Raw genomic sequence first — 14,300 nt, 5'->3', positions numbered from 1 at the left:
AATGCAGAGGACAAAGAGATCAAATTGCCAACATCCATGGATTGTCAAAAAAGCACGAGAATTCCAGAAAACCATTTACTTCTGCTTCGTTGACTATGCTAAAGTCTTTGTGTGAATAACAACAAACTGGAAAATTCTTAGAGATGGCAATACCAGGCCATCTTACCTGACTCCTAAGAAATCTGTATGCAGGCCAAGAAGCAACAGTTAGAACTGGACATGGAACAACAGACTGGTTCCAAATTGGGAAAGGAGTACATCAAGGATGTACATTGTCACCCTGCTTATTTAACTTATATGCAGAGTACATCATGTGAAATGCTGGGCTGGATGAAACACAAGCTGGAATCAAGATTGCTGGGAGAAATATAAATAACCTAAGATATGCAGATGACACCACCCTTATGGCAAAAAGTGAAGAGGAACTAAAGAGACTCTCGAAAGTCAAAGAGGAAAGTGAAAAGGCTGGGTTAAAACTCAACATTCAAAAAACTAAGACCGTGGCATCTGGTCCCAATCACTTCATGGCAAATGGATGGGGAGAAAATGCGAACAGTGACAGATTTTATTTTTCTTGGGCTCCAAAATCACTGCAGATGGTGACTGCAGACATGAAATTAAAAGACACTTGCTCTTTGGAAGAAAAGCTATGACAAACCTAGACAGCATGTTAAAAAGCAGAGACATCACTTTGCCAGCAAAGGTCCACGTACTCAAAGCTATGATTTTTCCAGTAGTCATATATGGATGTAAGAGTTGGACCATAAAGAAGGCTGAGCACTGAAGAATTGATGCTTTTGAACTGTAGTCTTAAGAATCCCTTGGACTGAAAGGAGATCAAACCAGTCCATCCTAAGGAAATCAATCCTGAATATTCATTGCCAACACTGATGCTGAAGCTGAAGCTCCAATACTTTGACCACCTGATGCAAAGAGACGATTCATTAGAAAACACCTGATGCTGGGAAAGACTGAAGGCAGGTGGAAAAGAGGGCAGCAGAGGATGGGATGGTTGGATGGCATCACCACTCAATGAACATGAGTTTGAGCAAGCTCTGGGAGATGATGAAGGACAGGAAAGCCTGGCATGCTGCAGTCTATGGGCTCGCAAAGAGTTGAACATGACTGAGTAATTGAACAGCAACAAAGTGAGATGGTATGGTATATGAACAGGGATAGAAAAATGGAATAGAGTAGAATAGCCAGAAATAACTGCACAAATACTGGGAACTGTGATATGTTCACTTCAGTTCAGTAGCTCAGTCGTGTCCAACTCTTTGTGACCCCATGAATCACAGCACGCCAGGCCTCCCTGTCCATCACCAACTCCTGGAGTCTGCCCAAACTCATGTCCATCAAGTCAGTGATGCCATCCAGCCATCTCATCCTCTGTCGTCCCCTTCTCCTCCTGCCCCCAATGCCTCCCAGCATCAGGGTCTTTTCCAATGGGTCAACTCTTCGCATGAGGTGGCCAAAGTATTGGAGTTTCAGCTTTAGCATCAGTCCTTCCAATGAACACTCAAGAACACTTTCCCATTCTGTTGTTTTCCTCTATTTCTTTGCATTGATTGCTGTGGAAGGCTTTCTTATCTCTCTTAGCTATTCTTTGGAACTCTGCATTCAGATACTTATATCTTTCCTTTTCTCCTTTTCTTTTCACTTCTCTTTTTTCCGTAGCTATTTGTAAGGCCTCCTCAGTCAGCCATTTTGCTTTTTTGTATTTCTTTTCCATGTGGATGGTCTTGATCCCTGTCTCCTTTACAATGTCATGAACTTCCGTCCATAGTTCATCAGGCACTCTGTCTATCAGATCTAGTCCCTTAAATCTATTTCTCACTTCCACTGTATAATCAGAAGGATTCGTTTTAGGTCATAACTGAATGGTCTAGTGGTTTTCCCTACTCTCTTCAATTTAAGTCTGAATTTGGCAAAAAGGAGATCAGGATCTGAGCCACAATCAGCTCCCGGTCTTGTTTTTCCTGACTGTATAGAGCTTCTCCATCTTTGGCTGCAAAGAATATAATCAATCTGATTTCGGTGTTGACCATCTGGTGATGTCCATGTGTAGAGTCTTCTCTTGTGTTGTTGGAAGACAGTGTTTGCTATGACCAGTACGTTCTCTTGGCAAAACTCTATTAGCCTTTGCCCTGCTTCATTCTGTACTCCAAGGCCAAATTTGCCTGTTACTCCCAGTGTTTCTTGACTTCCTACTTTTGCATTCCAGTCCCCTATAATGAAAAGGACATCTTTTTTGGGTGTTAGTTGACAAATACAGGGAACTGTGATATGTTAGAAATAGAGGAAAACAACAGAATGGTAAAGACTAGAGATCTCTTCAAGAAAATTAGAGATACCAAGGGAACATTTCATGCAAAGATGGGCTCGATAAAGGACAGAAATGGTATGGACCTAACAGAAGCAGTAGATATTAAGAAGAGGTCGCAAGAATACACAGAAGAACTGTACAAAAAAGATCTTCACGACCCAGATAATCACAATGGTGTGATCACTCACCTAGAGCCAGACATCCTGGAATGTGAAGTCAAGTGGGCCTTAGAAAGCATCACTACGAACAAAGCTAGTGGAGGTGATGGAATTGCAGTTGAGCTCTTTCAAATCCTGAAAGATGATGCTGTGAAAGTGCTGCACTCAATATGCCAGCAAATTTGGAAAACTCAGCAGTGGCCACAGGACTGGAAAAGGTCAATTTTCATTCCAATCCCAAAGAAAGGCAATGCCAAAGAATGCTCAAACTACCGCACAATTGCACTCATCTCACACGCTAGTAAAGTAATGCTCAAAATTCTCCAAGCCAGGCTTCAGCAGTACGTGAACCGTGAACTTCCAGATGTTCAAGCTGGATTTAGAAAAGGCACAGGAACCAGAGATCAAATTGCCAACATCTGCTGGATCATGGAAAAAGCAAGAGAGTTCCAGAAAAACATCTATTTCTGCTTTACTGACTATGCCAAAGCCTTTGACTGTGTGGATCACAATAAACTGTGGAAAATTCTGAAAGAGATGGGAATACCAGACCACCTGACCTGCCTCTTGAGAAACCCATATGCAGGTCAGGAAGCAACAGTTAGAACTGGACATGGAACAACAGACTGGTTCCAAATAGGAAAAGGAGTTCATCAAGGCTGTATATTGTCACCCTCCTTATTTAAGTTATATGCAGAATACATCATGAGAAACGCGGGGCTGGAAGAAGCACAAGCTGGAATCAAGATTGCCGGGAGAAATATCAATAACCTCAGATATGCAGATGACACCACCGTTATGGCAGAACTTCCCTTATGGGAAGAGGAACTCAAAAGCCTCTTGATGAGAGTGAAAGAGGAGAGTGAAAAAGTTGGCTTAAAGCTCAACATTAAGAAAACGAAGATCATGGCATCTGGTTCTATCACTTCATGGGAAATAGGTGGGGAAAGAGTGGAAACAGTGTCAGACTTTATTTTTTGGAACTCCAAAATCACTACAGATGGTGACTGCAGCCATGAAATTAAAAGACGCTTACTCCTTGGAAGGAAAGTTATGACCAACCTAGATAGCATATTCAAAAGCAGAGACATTACTTTGCCAACAGAGGTCCATCTAGTCAAGGCTATGGTTTTTCCAATGGTCATGTATGGATGTGAGAGTTGGACTGTGAAGAAAGCTGAGTACCGAAGAATTGATGCTTTTGAACTGTGGTGTTGGAGGAGACTCTTGAGAGTCCCTTGGACTGCAAGGAGGAGATCAGCCCTGGGATTTCTTTGGAAGGACTGATGCTAAAGCTGAAAACTCCAATACTTTGGCCACCTCATGCGAAGAGTTGAATCATTGGAAAATACTGTGATGCTGGGAGGGATTGGGGGGGCAGGAGGAGAAGGGGATGACAGAGGATGAGATGGCTGGATGGCATCACTGACTCGATGGACATGAGTCTCCGTGAACTCCGGGAGTTGGTGATGGACAGGGAGGCCTGGCGTGCTGCGATTCATGGGGTTGCAAAGAGTTGGACACTACTGAGCGACTGAACTGAACTGACCCTGGTGCTATTGTTAGTGTACATTAGCCGAGAATGGAGGAACTACATCGACCCCTGAATGACATGGTTGTGCCCTGCACAGGTTCACTTATATTTGAATGTTTTTCAGTAAACATATTGGAAAAAATGTGGGATATTTGTGACATTTTGGAAAAACTTCGAGATGAACCATATAGCCTAAAAATATTTAAAAAAATTAAAAAGTATGTCATGAATTCATAAAATATTGCACGTAGTATTCTATCTTTACATAGGCATAAGGTAATATTTAAAATAATATTAATAATGTGTTAGTGTTCTTACCGTTTTTTAACTTTGCTTTCAAAGAATTACATTACCGTTTAGTATGCCTCTTGTTGTGTCATAGCTGGAGAAACTGCCTGTCAGTCTATTATCACAAGTAAGTGGTTTTTTAAAAGATGAAACCATGTTTCCAACACTCTATTATTAATATGACTGCAATACCATAAGCCATAAAACTTTTATAAGTATTCATTCATTAATGTATAGGCTAGGCTACCTTCAAGCAATCTTACTGCTTATACTAGGCTGCCACATTGCAGCTTTTTTATTATTGGTGCATAAATTGTTATACCTGTAAATAAGTATGAATTTCTTTATCACTTTATCTTTTCATTTGTGATGTCTAGTGTTAGTAGTACTTATACTATTTACAGTATTTTGTATTCTATAAGACAATATTGATGTAGGTACTGACGAACAGGTAATTCATCTTGCAAACAGATGATGCAAATTTATTGGTATAAATACACTACAGTACTGTAAATGTATTTCTTCTTCCTTATGATTTTCTTAATAACATTTTCTTTGCTCTAACTTCATTGTAAGAATACAGTATATCATACATATAACACAAAATATGTGTTAATCAACTATCTATTAATTGTAAGGTTTCATCAGCTAGCTGCTGCTACTGCTGCTGCTGCTAAGTCGCTTCAGTCGTGTCCGATTCTGTGCGACCCCATAGACGGCAGCTCATCAGGCTCCCCCATTCCTGGGATTCTCAAGGCAAGAACACTGGAGTGGGTTGCCATTTCCTTCTGCAATGCATGAAAGTGAAGAGTGAAAGTGAAGTCACTCAGTCATGTCCGACCTCTTAGTGACCCCATGGACTTCAGCCCACCAGGCTCCTCCATCCATGGGATTTTCCAGGCAAGAGTACTGGAGTGGGGTGCCATTGCCTTCTCCTTCATCAGCAGTGGGATGTTAGTAAAGATTTGGGGGGTCAAAAGTTATATGTGGATTTTTTATTCTTGGGGATCAATGTCCATAGCCTTTATGTTGTTCAAGGGTCAACTGTATGTAATAAAGAGAGTCAGAATAAATGTTTATCTGTGAGGAAAAAATAAAATTGCCTTCCTACCCCATATCATACCAAAATAAACTCCAAAAATAAACCAAACAATAAAAGCACCCCAAAATAAACTCCAAAAGGATTAAAACTTAGATTTCAAAAGTAAAATGTTAAGACTTATAAACAAATACACAAGTTAATTTCTTTCTTAACTGGGGCCAGAAAAGGTTTTCTTAAAGATGGCACACTAAAAGGTCATCATAAAGGACACAGTCATTAATTTGACTGCGTTAAAATAAAAAGCTTCTTGACATCAAAGGACTCTCTGAAGAGAGTGAAAAACCAAGACACAAACAGAGAAAAGATATTTGCTATACATAAAAATAACTTCCTCTTGGACTGAAAAATGAACAAACAACCCAACAGAAGAAAGGATAAAAGACAAAAGTCAGAAGATTAGGGACTGAATGGAAACACACTCAGTCAATAAACACCCGAGCTGAACAATAACATTAATAATCAGAGAAATAGAAATCCACAATGAAGTCTCATTTTACACCCAAAGGCAATGGCAAGCCACTCCAGTACTCTTGCCTGGAAAATCCCATGGGCGGAGGAGCCTGGTAAGCTGCAGTCCACGGGGTCGTTACGAGTCAGACATGACTGAGTGACTTCACTTTCACTTTTCACTTTCATGCGTTGGAGAAGGAAATGGCAACCCACTCCAGTGTTCTTGCCTGGAGAATCCCAGGGACGGGGGAGCCTGGTGGGCTGCTGTATCTGGGGTCACACAGAGTTGGACACGACTGAAGTGACTTAGCAGCAATTATCAAAATATAAGAATTGTGACTACTAAATATAGAAGTCTATGTCGATTCTTAAGCAATGCTGGTGGAATGCCCACATAATAAAAACCTCATATTACCATAAAGTATAAAGCAAACAGTAATAGCATTATGAACAGGAACAAATTCACAATCAAGACAGGAATTTAAAAAAAATTTCTTAGTAATTAGTAAGCAGAGTAAGTAAAGCACAAAAGAATTGAACACAATGATTAACACACCTGACATACTGCTTTTCTCCAGAATGTAAATTTTATACTCAGTGGAAATTAATCAGTAATGATGGATTTTCACTCCTTTGAGAGCCTATTAGCCCTGGGGGATTACTTGCCCAACTAGCCAATCAGCATCAGTTCTGGGATGCCTCAAGTCAAGCAGCCAGTTGTGTGGGGACCCATCCCACACACCAGTGGACCAGTACCAGCACTGGGCTCCCTCTGCCCCAGCCAAGCAATGTCCAAGGACCCACCCCTGCCTGCCAGGATGCTGGTAGCCTTTGCATGAAGCAGAACCTGGCAGCCAAGTGGCCAATCCCACCTTCCAGCATACCCACAGCAGACAGCCCCATCACAACAGAAGAGCCCATGTAGCCCACGTAGGGGAAAGCCCTATAGCATGGAGCTCTGGTGGGGTAGAAAGGAGTGTGCTGATGGTCCTTGCAGGACATCTATATAAGGCCACTACCCCAAGATTGGGAAACATAACCAACCTACGTAATACACAGAAATAAAAACAGAGTTAGGCAAAATGAGGAGACAGAGGAATATATTCTAAATTAAGAAGCAAGATAAAACCAGATGAAGAACTAAGTGAAGTGGAGATGAGCAATTTACACAATAAAGAGTTCAAGGTAATGATCATAAAGCTGCTCAATGAACTTGGGATAAGAAAGGATAAATACAGTGAGAAGTTTAACAGAGTTAGAAAATACAAAGAAGAGCTGAAGAATACAATAACTGAAATTAAAAATATACTAGAAGGAATCAACAGGAAATTAGATGATACAGAGGAACAGATAGATTTTTGTATATATTTGTTGTTGTTGTTTAGTTGCTCAGCTCTATCTGACTCTTTGTGATCCCACTGACTGTAGCCCACCAGGTTCCTCTGTCCATGGGATTTCCGAGGCAAGAAAATGAGAGTGGGTTGCTGTTTCCTTCTCCAGGGGATCTTTCTGACCCAAAGATGGAACCTGTGTCTACTGCAATGGCAGATGAACTTTTTTATTACTGAGTTACCTGGGAAGCCCTTTTATATAATAAATGGTGCTAGAACATGAAGCATAGTAAATGCTGCTAAAACAGCATTTAAGGAATGAAGTTCAAAACTTGACTTTATAAATGAAGTCAAGAGGGCCTTAGGAAGCATTACTACAAACAAAGCTAGTGAAGGTGATGGAATTCTAGTTGAGCTATTTCAAATCCTAAAAGATGATGCTGTTCAAGTGCTGCACTCAATATGCCAGCAAATTTGGAAAACTTAGCAGTGGCCACAGGACTGGAAAAGGTCAGTTTTCATTCCAATCCCAAAGAAGGGCAGTGCCAAAGAATGTTCAAACTACTGCACAATTGCACTCACTTCACATGCTAGCAAGGTAATGCTCAAAATCCTTCAAATTAGGCTTCAACAGTATGTGAACTGAGAACTTCCAGACGTTCAAGCTCAATTTAGAAAAGCCATAGGAACCAGGGATCAAATTGCCAACATCTGTTGGATGATAGAAAAAACAAGAGAATACCAGAAAAAACATTTACTTCTGCTTCAGTGACTACACTAAACCCTTTGACTGTGTGGATCACAACAAACTGTGGAAAATTTTTAAAGAAATAGGAATACGAGACCACCTAACCTGCCTCCTGAGAAACCTGTATGCGGGTCAAGAAGCAATAGTTAGAACCAGACATGGAATAACAGACTGGTTCCAAATTGAGAAAGGAGTATGACAAAAGTGAATATTGTCATCCTGCTTATTTAATTTATATGCAGAGTACATCATATGAAATGCTGGGCTGGTTGTATCACAAACTGGAAGCAAGATTGCTGGGAGAAATATCAACAACCTCAGATATGCAGATGACACCACTCTAATGACATAAAGAGAAGAGGAACTAAAGAGCCTCTTGATGAAGGTGAAGAGGAGGGTGAAAAAACTGGTTTAAAACTCAACATTCAAAAAGCTAAGACCGTGGCATCCAGTCCCAATCACTTCATGGCAAACGGATGGGGAGAAAATGGAAACAGTGACAGACTTTATTTTCTTGGGCTTCAAAATTACTGTGGACGGTGACTGCAGCCATGAAATTCAAAGACACTTACTCCTTGAAAGAAAAGCTATGACAAAGCTAGATAGCATATTAAAAAGCAGAGACATCACTTTGCCAACAGTGGTCTATATAGTTAAAGCTATGGTTTTTGCAGTAGTCATATGCAGATGTGAGAGTTGAACCATAAAGAAGGCAGAGCACCAAAGAATTGATGCTTTTGAATTGTGGTGCTGGAGAAGACTCTTGGGAGTCCCTTGGACTGCAAGGAGATCCAACCAGTCCATCCTAAAGGAAATCAACCCTAAATATTCACTGGAAGGACTAATGCTGAAGCTGAAGCTCCAATAATTTGGTCACCTGATGCAAAGAACTGACTCATTGGAAAAGACCCTGATGCTGGGAAAGATTGAGGACAGGAAGAGAAGAGGTGACAGAGGATGAAATGATTGGGTGGCACCATTGACTCAATGGACATGAGTTTGAGCAAACTCTGGGAGATAGAGAAGGACAGGGAAGCCTGGCATGCTGCAGTCCATGGGGTCACAATGAGTCAGACACAACTGAGTGACTGAATAACAACAAAAATTATGTCAATATAGAAATGTTTAATGTGGACTTATAGCTCATATTGAACATAGAAATAAATTGCAGGTAGATTAAAGGAAGTAGGTCACTCAGTTGTATCTGAGTCTGCGATGCTGTGGACTGTAGCCCGCTAGGCTCCTCTGTTCATGGAATTCTCTAGGCAAGGTATTGGAGCAGGTAGCCATTCCCTTCTCCAGGGGATCTTTCCAACCCAGGGATCGAACCCAGGTGTGCTGCAATGCAGGTGGCTTCTTTACCATCTGAGCAACCAGAGAAGCACAAGAATGCTGGAGTGGGTAGCCTATCCCTTTTCCGGGAGATCTTCCCAACCCTGAAATCTGAACCGGAGGTCTCCTGTATGTAGGCAGATTCTTTACTAGCTGAGCTACCAGGTAAGCCAGGTAGATTAAAAACCTACCACAAAGAAAGAGCAGTAAACTTTTAAGACAGAACAGGGGAAAAAAATCCTCTTGGGAGTTTTAGGATGGAGATGGATTTCTTAAACAGAAACCATAAAGGAAAAGAATGATAATTCTAGCTACATTAAGAACCTCATTCATCAAAATACATCATAAACAGAGTGAAAGGAAAAGTCTACATTAAAGACAATCATATCTATATCACATGCAACTATCAACATCTAGCATGCTGAATATATTTTAAAAATTCTGACAAATCAACAAGAGCTCATTTATCAGCTCAGTGGAAAATGGGCAAAAGATTTAAATAGGCCCTTCATAAAGGAAGAAAGCCAAATCACCTATTAACACATGGAATGGTGCTTTACTAGTAATCACATAAATGCAAATAACTATGAAAAGCCCAATAGATTAGAAAAATTAATTCTGAAATTATCAACTATGAGAGAGAATGAAGAGCAAAGGAAATGCCGCTCAGGTACTACTGATAACATGGAGGGGTTGGGGGTGGTGGCGGGGCAGAGCACAGATTTATAAAAACATTTTGGAAAACAGTCCTGCTTTTCCTGGTAAAGGTGAACACACAAATGCACTACCACTGGCGATTTCATTAAATTTCCAATAATGTTCTCCATTCTTTAGAGAAATGTATACATATATACCAGGATACATGTATAAGAATGTTTATAGTGGTATTTGAGCATAATATGTCCATTACTGATAGAGTCAGTTCCTAGGCAGGTTGATAGGGAGTCTAGGGGTCCCCAAGGAGAGAGGGGTCTGAAATTCTCAAGGAGGAAGAAAGGACAAACTTTTTTCTTTCTCCACATTCCTTAGGATTATATACCAATAATGTATCCTGCCTAAGGACAGTCTTTGGATTCAACCTTCTGTTATTTTAAAATGTTAATTATGGGAGTATACCTGGTCTTTACAAGGATGTATCTTGCCTGAGGACAGTGTTATCTTAAAATGTAAATTATGGGAGTAGGTCGGAGGAGGTCTTTACAACCTCCAGACATTCTTTGGATTATATAACCTCATTATTAACACTAGCAAGGGGGTACTCTTTCTGCCCCCTTCTGATGCCTATGTCAGAAGCTTTCTCTATCTCCTTTATACTTTAATAAAACTTTACTACACAAAAGCTCTGAGCGATCAAGCCTCGTCTCTGGCCCCGGATTGAATTCTTCTCTTCCGGGGGCCAAGAATCCCGGTGTATTCGCGTGATTCAACAACAACCTTTCATTACCAATAGATTGAATAAACTTTGGTGTACACATACAGTGGCTTATATAATATTATTTTAAAATAAATTTAACACCACAACTAGAGAGTAGCCCCCACTTGCCACAACTGGAGAAAAGCCCACCTTCAGGAACAAAGACTCAGCGTAGCCAAAAGTAAAATAAAATTAAATTTAAAAAAATTAATATTTGACTTTCACATAAGGAAAAAGTTGAAGTAAAACTGATGGGATTGTGGGAACACAGGTAGACATTTCTTTAAAATGAGAGGTATTAGTTCTCAAAGAGCCCTTTGAAATTAAGGGGGTAATATAAAAAAAATGGAAGGACCTGCACATTTCCTTTCCTATCACTTTTGTAGTGGCAGTATTTGAATAAATAACCCACTGCACTTTGAAAAATCAAGATGCCATAGTCTTTTATAGACTGTGTGTGTGGCGGGGGGTAAGGGTGGGGGGCTTCCTTGGTGAGTCAGTGGTAAAGAATCTGCCTGTCGTCAATGCAGGAGACGTAAGAGACCTGGGTTCAATCCCTGGGTTGGGAAGATCCCCTGGAGGAGGAAATGGCAATCCACTCTCGTATTCTTTCCTGGAGAATCCAGTGGACAGAGGAGTCTGGTCGGCTACAGTCCATGAGGTCACAAAGAGTCGGACATGACTAAAGAGACTTTACACACACGCACATGTGTGTTCTTAGTTGCAAGAGTAAATCTCAGACAGTATTTATTGATTTTTTTATTCTCTATCCATTCAACTGAAAGTCACGATGGAAACTGATGGTTTTAAACTCATAGTTAACTGATCTTGAATTTCCTGGCATAACCCTGGCATCAAAGACACAAATGGCCCAAGGCCACTCTTTGAGGTTGTTTTGTCAACTTTCTTGTCAGCAGAGGGAATCTCTTCACCAGATAGCCTGCTAAGCTGCTGCTAGCTCAGTTTCCTTTGTTGAGCTTTGGGGACCAGAGACTGACCTGACTGTCACGTAAGCACAGAGAAGGAGTGGAGCCCTCCTCTGGGCCAGTAGGTACCCCTCAGGTGGGATTGAGTGGTGCTCAAACTGCAAAGCCACTCTATGGGATCAAGATCCAACAGTAGGTTTTGAATTTGAAGCCTGCCAAGTCTGAGCGATCTAAAGGCAGACATCAAAGTGAGGGCTGTGCACAGCAACAGACACCCAGAGTCTGGGGCCAGGGAAATCAGAGCTTGTCTGAGTCTGAACTGTTAGAAGAGGATAAAGAGGGGCAGGAGGGCCTTGAAGAAGTTCCTGCATGATGGATCACTGCTCATGGCACCTGGAGAATTCACAACCAGCTGTGTGGTTTATTTAAGGGCCAGCAAGAAAGTAGGGCAGGGATGTCTCCACAAGATGTAAAAGTTCAAGGGTGAAGCACTAGTAAGCACGCTGATTGCAGATTTTTATAAACAGTATTCAGTAAGCAGCCAGTAGGAAAGCTATGGAGCAGTGGCTCAGAGCCTCAGGATGTCTTTCTGCATTTCTTTTTAAGAGCTAGTAGCAGTCCAGGGAAGCTTCTGAGTTTATGCTGGAGGTCCTGTGGCCCCTCTCAAAGCTTTCTATCCACGGAGTCCAATGACAGCAAGTCTGGATGCTCCCAGGACCTCTTTTCACATCTTAGACTGCGTACCGAGCTCAAAAATAAGCTTTCATAGTACATAGAGCTCACTTGTCTTCCCTTTCCAATCCACCTATGGGGGCTCAAACCACATGAATCTCTGGTAACGCATGAACTTCTTTTGGGTAGAAGCCTAATGATATGGAATCCAGTGGGTAAAGAAGGAAGCAATATCTCTTCCCAGCTTGGGGCAAGGGAGGATATTCTCCCATCCAGGTGGCTGGCAGTAAGCGATGGCTAAGGGTTTTCTCAGGTCCAAGACCAATCTCCTGCCATGCCTATGTCTAGAAGGAATGTGCAGGAGAGAGCAGAGTGTCAGATTCTCACTTGGGCCAGAAGGACCTGGGGTGCCAGTTGCAGATTCTTGGAAGGATGTCTGGGCACCATTTGCTGTCCTTTTCTCCTGTCTCTGGCATTAGAAACGAGCTAACTGTCCATATTCTTTAAGTAGAGACCAATTCTAATTGTCACACTCTACAGTCTACTCATCAGTAGTCTGGACTCAACCCTGATGGTTTCTTTACCTCATCAAGGTAGCCCTGATTTCACCGGCAATCCCCTACTCCTTATTCACAAACAGGCTCTGATTCATACTATCTACGAAACTCTCCTAAGCCTCAGCCACCGGTGTTTCAAAGTTCACTGCTCTGCCCTCTGCTGGCCTGACTCAGAATTGGTAGCTCTGCTTTTCAAGCTCTTAAGAGTAAGCATTATCTGGGGACGTTTCCAATTCATAGAGAACTTGGAAATGCTTATACTATGGTACAGTCTCTAAAAATGTTGCATGAGGCTCTTGGGATATTTCCCTTCTTAAATCTGCTCACTTGCTCGTGGGTTAAAACCCTCTGGGGACATTTTCTTCTAAGGCCAACTTCTGAGACTATATTTTAAGCTATTGATCCCCTCTTGATTCTCAAGTACATTGTCCAATAGTTTTACCCGGATCCTCAAGTGAAGTTAGATGTCCCTTCCCTGACGTACTAAACCCTGGAAGTTTGCAGTGATACCAATTGCTTCAGGTCTATCCTGATTAAGACGATTTCCATGAAAATGCATGTGCATACCACCCACAACTGCCAAGAGCACTCATCATTCATCCTGTGTATCTAGCTCAGGACTGCCCATCTGCAATTTGCTCTAGAAAGAATGTACAACTATTTAAAAAAATATATTATCTAGTATAAGACTGGGCTTCCTAGGTAGCTCAGCTGGTAAAGAATCTGCCTGCAATGCAGGAGACCCCAGTTTGATCCCTAGGTTGGGAAGATTCCTTGGAGAAGGGCTAGGCTACCCATTCTAGTATTCTTGGGCTTCCCTTGTGGCTCAGACAGTAAAGAATCCATCTGCAATGCGGGAGCTGCTGCTGCTGCTGCTAAGTCACATCAGTCGTGTCTGACTCTGTGCGACCCCATAGACGGCAGCCCACCAGGCTCCCCTGTCCCTGGGATTCTCCAGGCAAGAACGCTGGAGTGAGTGCAATGCGGGAGACCCGGGTTCAATCCCTGGGTTGGGAAGATCCCCTGGAGGAGGGCATGGCAACCCACTCCAGTATTCTTGCCTAGAGAATTCCCATGGACAGAGGAGCCTGGCAGGCTACAGTCCATGGGATCACAAAGAGTCAGCCATGACCGACCGAGCAACTAAGCACAGCACAGCATTATAACACTATCTCATGTCACAATACGTGCAAACACATGGTGTGTTTCTGAAAGTTTACCTGGAAACTCAAGATTTGCCATAATAATAAAAAACCTTAACAGGATTTTTTTGTTTGTTTCCTATCCTTAGCTCTTCAGAATCCATTCTCTTGAAATATTTGAGTGTGTGTGTGTGTGTGCATGTGTGTGTGTGTATATATACCCATTCCATCACTGAAATCAGCTTCTAACAGATTTTCACAAGTCTAAGAATTCCTGATCAGATTTTTATTTGTTGGTCTATAGGATTTGACAAGCCACT

The sequence above is a fragment of the Bos grunniens genome, chromosome 9, assembly GCF_055505025.1.
Source record: "Bos grunniens cultivar Pamir isolate PY7600 chromosome 9, Bosgru_T2T1.0, whole genome shotgun sequence".
In the NCBI taxonomy this organism is placed as follows: domain Eukaryota; kingdom Metazoa; phylum Chordata; class Mammalia; order Artiodactyla; family Bovidae; genus Bos; species Bos grunniens.
Note: the sequence above shows the minus strand (reverse complement) of the source record.